The sequence below is a fragment of the Micromesistius poutassou genome, assembly GCF_964030765.1.
Source record: "Micromesistius poutassou genome assembly, chromosome: 16".
Lineage (NCBI taxonomy): Eukaryota > Metazoa > Chordata > Actinopteri > Gadiformes > Gadidae > Micromesistius > Micromesistius poutassou.
Window position 1 is genome coordinate 797297 of NC_140286.1, and position 7464 is coordinate 804760.

The following is a 7464-nucleotide window of genomic DNA, read 5'->3' on the forward strand; positions in this document are numbered from 1 at the left end:
TCAGAATAACATCAGTATCATAGCACATAGGATGATTTGTATTTTAGTTCGGCACCTTGCCTTGCCAATGATTGATGACTGTGTTGATCCAGAGATATTAACCTTTTCCCACCTTATCTCTCCCCTTCACTCTAACGAACCTTGTGACGGGCTGTTGTTGATTTCTCTTCCCTTTCCAATCCACTTCCTGTTGCACTGCATGATGGCCAGGCTCAATATTGTGCATGACACCCTCTGGCAGTATTGGTAGGTTCCAGCTCTTCTTTATCAGTTACTCAACCCACCCCCCCTCCCCGCCCCCCCCCCCCCCCCCCCATCCACCACCCTCCCCAAATAAACCAGACTCACACAAACCTAACTAGCTGTACCAACGGCAGCAGCTGTTAACTTTGTGTTTAGTCTCGCGAGGCCACGCGTGACTTTGCGGCGAGATTTCGTACGTCTGGCCTCATGAAACTAACTTGTGTGGGACTCCATTTTATCGTTGAAGTCGGGGTCGTCGTATCTGGATAGTCTCATCTTAATTAGGCTATTGGATTACAATAAGGGGAAAAGTTAGTGCAGCTATTCAAATGTTTTATTGGTTTTTTGTATAATAATGTCTTTATTTGATTGCTACATTTACTTTCAGTAATATTGCTTGGCCCACTCTCCACTCTATTCCCCACCCTGGCTTCTGGCTGGTATACCTTGTTAAGACTCATTAAGGCTCTTTTTTTTAATTTAAATACAAACACCAAGGGGGTTCAATTGCAATTTTCTCCCTTATTTCCTCCGGCCCCAAAGAAACGCCGTCTCCAGTCTCCAGTGTCAGCTGTATAAATAGTTATTATAATACGAAGAGGTTTCCTCCTGAGGTGTGTGTATTTAGATTCCTATGCATTCGGTCATGCGGTACAGACGGCACCACCTGCTCGTCCTCACCAAAGTTTAGAGAAGACGTGGAATATAAAATGGAGGCCATGAGGAGTGGTGAAATTGAACCCCTCGCCTCACCGCCGCTCTCTCTTTCCCCCCCCCCGTTGCAATATGCCCCGTGTGTGGCCACAGCGCGCCTCTGTGTGGTTTGCTTACATGATTTTCCCTTCAAAAAGTACCCATGATGCACGGTGGTAGTCCAGCCACTGTTTCAGCAGCCAACACATCTGCCGCAAGCCATCCCTTCGCAACTGCCTCCGCCAATCAGGTTTGCAACCCCCCCCCCCCCCACCGCTTTCATAGAGTTCCCCTCAGGTAGCGCTCTTTCTCTCTCTCTCTCTCTCTCTCTCTCTCTCTCTCTCTCTCTCTGTCTCTCTCTCTCTCTCTCTCTCTCTCTCTCATTATTTGTTTCTCTCTCTCTCTGTCTCCATCGCTCACTCCCCTTCTCTGTCTGTCTCTCACTTATCTTCTCTTTCTCTTTCTTGCTCCCTCACTCTCTCTCACCTTCTTTCTCTCTCTCTCTCTCTCTCTCTCTCTCTCTCCATCTCTCTCCTCTCCCCTCTCTCTCTCTCTCCCGTTCTGTCTCTGTGTCTCTCTCCCTCTCTCTCCCTTAGTGCACATGGACGATGTGGTAGTGCTAGAGTGACAGCAAGGCTCGGGAATGGGGAATGGTTAGGACTCCCTCTTGTTGGCCTACACTTCTGTATTTAGGGTCCATCACACGTCAAAAGAAATGAAGGCAACATCCCAAATTCCATACCCAATGTTTTGATGAACATATGATTAATGAAAACAATACTGTTATGATGGGTTGCTTTGTGTATCTGTAATTGTGGAGAAGCACACACCGTATTCTATTGAATGTTTGTCCTCAAATTAACTTCTTTTTTTGTCCTTTTCCATTTGAGGACTCTTCCTTATCAAAGTTGACTACCAACGAATACATGCAATTGGTATGTATGAGGTAGTTTGCTTTGTATTTTCTACAACATTTTCAGAACTGGATTTGCACAGTTTGTGCAACAATTGCTACCTGTGCCATTTGGTGCTTGGCTTTTTATGTTTTGTTTTTTATTTTAATTTACTTATTTTTATCTACATTTGGGCTTTTTTCTTTGCGCTGCTGCTTCCAGCACGTAGCATAGCCCAGCTTTACCAGTTCTTCAGGCAAAATACGGACAAACAACAATTCCAATGCATTATTTAAAGTCAAATGTTCTTATCCACAAGGCTAGAGAACATTTGCCCCATTGCAACCTGTTTTAAAGTCTACGAACTGTATGCAGAGCAGACTCCATTCAGAAGGTTTCATCAATATACAGTATGCATCAGAGCAGGGGATGTGGGTGATGGTTATTGGTTGCCAGTCTAGGAGCTGGTTTGGTATTATTATGTATTGAGGCGTGCAGGTCAACAAGGCTGGGGGGAAACTTGGATTTGCATGTCAAACACTACCTCACTGACAATGTCGTTATACCTCACTACCACCCTTCTGGACGAGAATGTTGACTCTTTACATAGCAAGTAACACCACCCGAATAACCTGCCTGAATCAACTGTGGCACAGCTATAACCAAGTCTGCCTTTAGTTTTGACTTTGTTCTCAGCAACCAACAAGCGTTTACCGCGTGTTGGAAGAAAAGAAAAAAAGAAAAGACTGATGCTTGACATTTTGGTTGGCCTACATCCAGTAAACAACGGGTTTCATGTCGAAATGTTCACGGGATCTCTGTTCTGTCTCTTGTTCCCCAGATTCCAATAATATCTGCAGATCATCTGAGTAGTCACAAGTACTTGACTCAAATGTAGTTCCTCTCAAGAACAGTGAGTTCCACTTCCGCTCATATCGCCCTGTCTCGCTCTCTCTCTCTCTGTCTCTGTTGCTCTCGCTCATCTCTCTTGTTTGTCTGTCTGTGTCCGTCTATCCATCTCTCTCTCTCTGTCTCTCTTCAGTGCATTCAACAGAAGAAAATGGCTGTCCCTGAATGAAATTGAAATGATTGAAACGTGCCCCTTTTTCACCTTTCTACTGCAGCTATGTTCTCCATTGAAAAGCTCTGAGCTAGAAAGCTTCTCTCAGTTGTTTGTTGTTTGTTGTTATTCTGGTTCCCCCGCACAGTGTGAAACATAGTTCAAACATAGCTGTAGCTCCAACTCAGTCCACTAGAGGCTGCTAATGCAGAGCTTACATCATAGTGCATGTTTAACATATTATAGAGATGACACTTTTCATCATTTTTTTTTCATCTTTATTTTCTTTTTTGTCTCCACCACCCCTCTCCTCTCTCCCATATTTTCCCACAGATCAAATGAATGTGTGCTGGTGCCGTCCACGCCAAACTAGTTCAGCCTTTATGTACATAACATTCGGGAATGTCCAGCGCCGGGAGGAGGGCCCCCCCCCCCCCCCCACCTCTCTCCTAACTCCCTCTCCCCAAACCCCAAACCTAACCTCCAACACCCCCCCCCCCTCCCACCCACCCACCCACCCTCAAGGACGATGGTCGTCGTAGTAACGCATGCCAACTATCTAGGGTGCAACATACTTGGTCCCGGCGTGCCATGACGCCCCACATATCAGTATCAAGAGGGGTGGACGCCACCGCCAACCAACCACCAACCTCCTCCTCATCGGCGGGGAGCGTTTCCCTGTTGCCTACGGAGCAGACGACATTTTGGTGCCACGTGGGGGGGGGGGGCGGGCGGGCGGGGGGGTGTCGTCAGTGTGTCTTATATCACAGAGGGGTCATCCTCTTTTCTTTTCTCTCTTTTTTTTTTTTTTTTTACACACATTACACCTCTGTCTCCGGCAAATTTGGAGCACTCAAATTGATGTTTTGATTATTCTTATGATGAGTATGGATTCCCGTCGGGGCTCATGGTCTTTCGCTGCACCAGTGGGCGGGGACGAGAGCGAGGTTTGCGTTTAGATTTGGGTTAGACGAGATGCTGGTACGTTACGTAGATGAGAAAGAATTTAGTCTCCACTTTTTATTTTATTTTCAAGATTTTATAAACGATAGCCATAAACATATAATTTACAAGAAGAAATGCCAACATGCACCTTGAATTTGAAAAAAAAAAAAAAAAAAACGGAAAGGCACCAAAAAAAAAAACGTTTTTTATATGCCAAATCCTGTTCAGCATGTGCAGTATTGTTTTTTTGTTTGTGTTTCTTTTCTTTCTTTTCGTGGAACTAGAGTAGAAATGAGGGTCTTGGACATACGAATGTTCGGGGTAAACCAACACACATGGACTTTGAAAGCACAGCCAGGCTTGCTTCTTCTCCTTGTGTCCTGTGCCGTCGACCCCCCCCCCCCCCCCCCCCCACACCCCCTTAGCCCCCCCCCTCCCCTCCCCTCCCCTCCCCATACAGCTACTTCCTACAGAGTGTTCTCACAACAGTGTTATTCTGTTTTACCGAAGGTATACGCGTTGTACGTTTGCAATGTGTTTTATTTTATTTTTTTCCAGTGTTGCAGCATCAAATAATTATTATGTTTGTGTCTTTTTCTTTTTGTTTTGCCTGATTTATAGATTAGTTGGGGTTTAGAGAACTCGCTCCTCCTGACGAGACTAGTTGTTTTTCAATCCATGATTCAGTTTCTTTTTTTCCTTTTCTTTTTCTGACACTTTTTTTTCCCCCCTCTACTGTTCATTTCTCCTCCCGGTTTCGGGTTTCTTTGCCTGTTTTTTTGCCTTGGGGTTTTATCACGTCGTGTGTCTTTGTCGGTTGGGACGCTGGGACTCTGAAGCCTGGTGCCGTGATGGAGTTGAGCTGAAGGTGTTACCCTCCACCCCCACCCCACCCAGTTTAAAGAAGAGGGACTTTAATACTGTGTCTGTGAGCAGCACTGGTCCCACACGTTGATCACATGATGTAAAAAACAAACCCCTCTTGATAGGTCACTTCAAATACCAGTGCACTTAAAGGATCACAGCTCGCCATCGACTCAGTGACACAGCAGATTGACTAATTCATAGGTGTGATGGCATGATGAGACGTCATCTATTTGACCGGTCTTTCTTATGGATAGAAACTACTCCTAACGTGTTTTCATTCACCGATTCATCATCATACTATAAAAACCAAAGCACAGTTGTACTATATATTTTTTCTCAATCATATTCATAAAGGGTTACTGACGCATGTTCTAAGATATTTTAAAACTATTAGCGAAAAAACATGTTTATCTTATCATTCGAACGAGCCGAATATGGGCTCTTTCCATTTTCCCCCAAGAGGTGTGTGTTTATGTCTTCAACGATTGTATTGTACCTAACCAAGCCTTAGATTAACATGTGTGGTTCGTGTCCAATGTACCTCCAATCACAGTGCAGGTAACGAACACCAATGACATTTTATAGTCCATGTGCCGCTAAAGATCTCTCTTTCTCTTCTCCCTTGTTTTCCCGCTATGTAAAGGTAACAATTAATCTCTCTTAAAAATTTTGCATTGATTTTATGTGTTACGTACTACTTAAGAATTTGAATCTATTTGAGGTATGTAGTTGTAGATTTTCATTTTTTTGCCTTACTATATATTACTTGACAACTTTGGTATAGCAGTCGTAGATTTTTGAGATAGTATGACATTCATAACTTTTTTCAAACCATATAATTTCATATAGCTGGATGTGTTTTTTGTTTAGTTTGTGTTACATTGTCTATTAATAGATAATTGATGAAAGGGTTTTTTACAAGGAATGAAATCAATTAATTTGCTGCAAACGTGCGGCAACACAAAAAGTGTATACGTTAAACCAAGCGACATTTAAATCTGATTCGCAACGCGTCAAGGTGGTGTTTGAAGATTATATTGTATTGAGATATAGTTTTGTTTTTCCATGTTTTAGACTAAGATTATTTTCTACTGTATCCATTTCAAACAAAAAAGAGACACGTAATATTGTTTAAATATTTCTTAAGTTTGCCCTGAATGTCAGGTCAAAGCAAACAGTGAGATGGACGGGTCTTAGTGTGTGTCTTGTGGAGAGGGAACGTTAGGAGTGAGAGAAAGACTTTAGCCAGACGGGTGAAGTCAGATATGCTGCAGCTGATGAGTTCATCACCTAAAGGGTGGCGAAGGTTGACTTTTTGCACTTCTGTATATAGTCAAATGAACAGAGAAGAACATGTATCATACTGAGATATTATTTTGAATAATAAAAAAAAAGATCTATAATTATAAGGAATTTTGTTAGATTAATTTAAAATTGTTAAATTAGAAGACCAGCTAAAAAAATATATGAAAAAACAAACGCTTGCAAAGAAGGGCACTAGTTTCTTGGCCAAACGCATTGAGAGAAAGCAACGCTTTTATAGCTTATTTGGTTAGTCGGCTTGCATTGCCAGGGAATGTTGTTGGGAGACGGGGGCGTGTCACGCTCTCCTCTTAGGAACACATACACCCAACGATGTCCAAGCAAACCATTGTGTTGGACTCATAGTATATACAGTTGAGACATCACACTATCCAGATTTGTTATTTCTAGTATTTTCCGGGGTTTGACTGCATGTGAAACTACACACCTATACAGAACAAAATAAACCGTACCATAGATAAGTAAGGAAAGTTAACACACTCAGACGACATTAAACACATTAGCGTATTTTTTTATACACTAACAGTCGAGGACATCCACTGTTGGCGTAAAAAAAAAAAAAAGAATAATACTTTAAATAAATAAAAACAAGTCATGTTACTCGTGTTATAAACAAGTTTTTATTTCTTTTCAACCAGCCATATTATTCAAAAGGTGATTCAGTATTGGCAGCACCCATACACCCCTGGTATATCTTTGCTTTATCCCAGCCATACGTTAACAGCCAACGTTGACTTACAGGAATATATTCCACCAATCATAGCTGTGCGCTCAGCAGGTGAAGGCTCACCACCGTAAACACACATTGGCAGTGAAGTCGTCTTCAAAATGAATGTAACTGTCTCTGCAGTCAAGGGCAAAATACAAAAACACCTTTTCAACTTAAGGTCACTGTAAAGTTGCTACAGAACCAAAGCACCATTTTAATTTTGTTTTATTTCTTATGTTTGGTTTTGTTTTTTCGAACCGGGCCGAGCAGTTTGGGCAGACGTCCCGCTCTGTTGTCTTAAACGAAAGGTTTTCTCTTCCCTGCTGGGATGCACGCTTTGACCGCTTCTTACTCGTAGGTGCGAATACCACTTACATAACTGCTAATAGTTGCCACACAATGTTGTACTATTTTGTGTCCAGGTTCGTTTATGCACATTTTATTGTTGCCATGATTGACTCTTGCTGTATGGATTTAAAAAAAAAAATGAATAAAATAAAAAATTGGATTTGCTCATGCAACCCTTGTTGCTGGTCGGTTTTATTTGCAATGTGAATATATTCATGTGATGTGTGTTTGTGTGTGTTTAATCCCAAACAGTTGAGCTGATTGCAGAAATACATCTTGAAGTATGAGCACCAATGTTGCCTAATGTAGTAACATGAGCGTAGGAATCCTTATATTGATTATAATAGCACATCTGCACTTATGTACCACAGTATTAAAAGATG

General features: G+C 42.2%; 1 long non-coding RNA gene across 1 annotated transcript in view; it reads left to right on the forward strand.

The window, feature by feature from the left end:
* Nucleotides 1-7254, forward strand: part of LOC311361109 — an 8043-nt gene extending 789 nt beyond the window's left edge. Inside the window, exons 2-5 of the long non-coding RNA XR_014638559.1 lie at nucleotides 1095-1186; nucleotides 1533-1871; nucleotides 2671-2742; nucleotides 3223-7254. This is a non-coding gene — a long non-coding RNA (uncharacterized lncRNA). The remainder of the gene's footprint in view (nucleotides 1-1094; nucleotides 1187-1532; nucleotides 1872-2670; nucleotides 2743-3222) is intronic.
* Nucleotides 7255-7464: the final 210 nt, after the last annotated feature.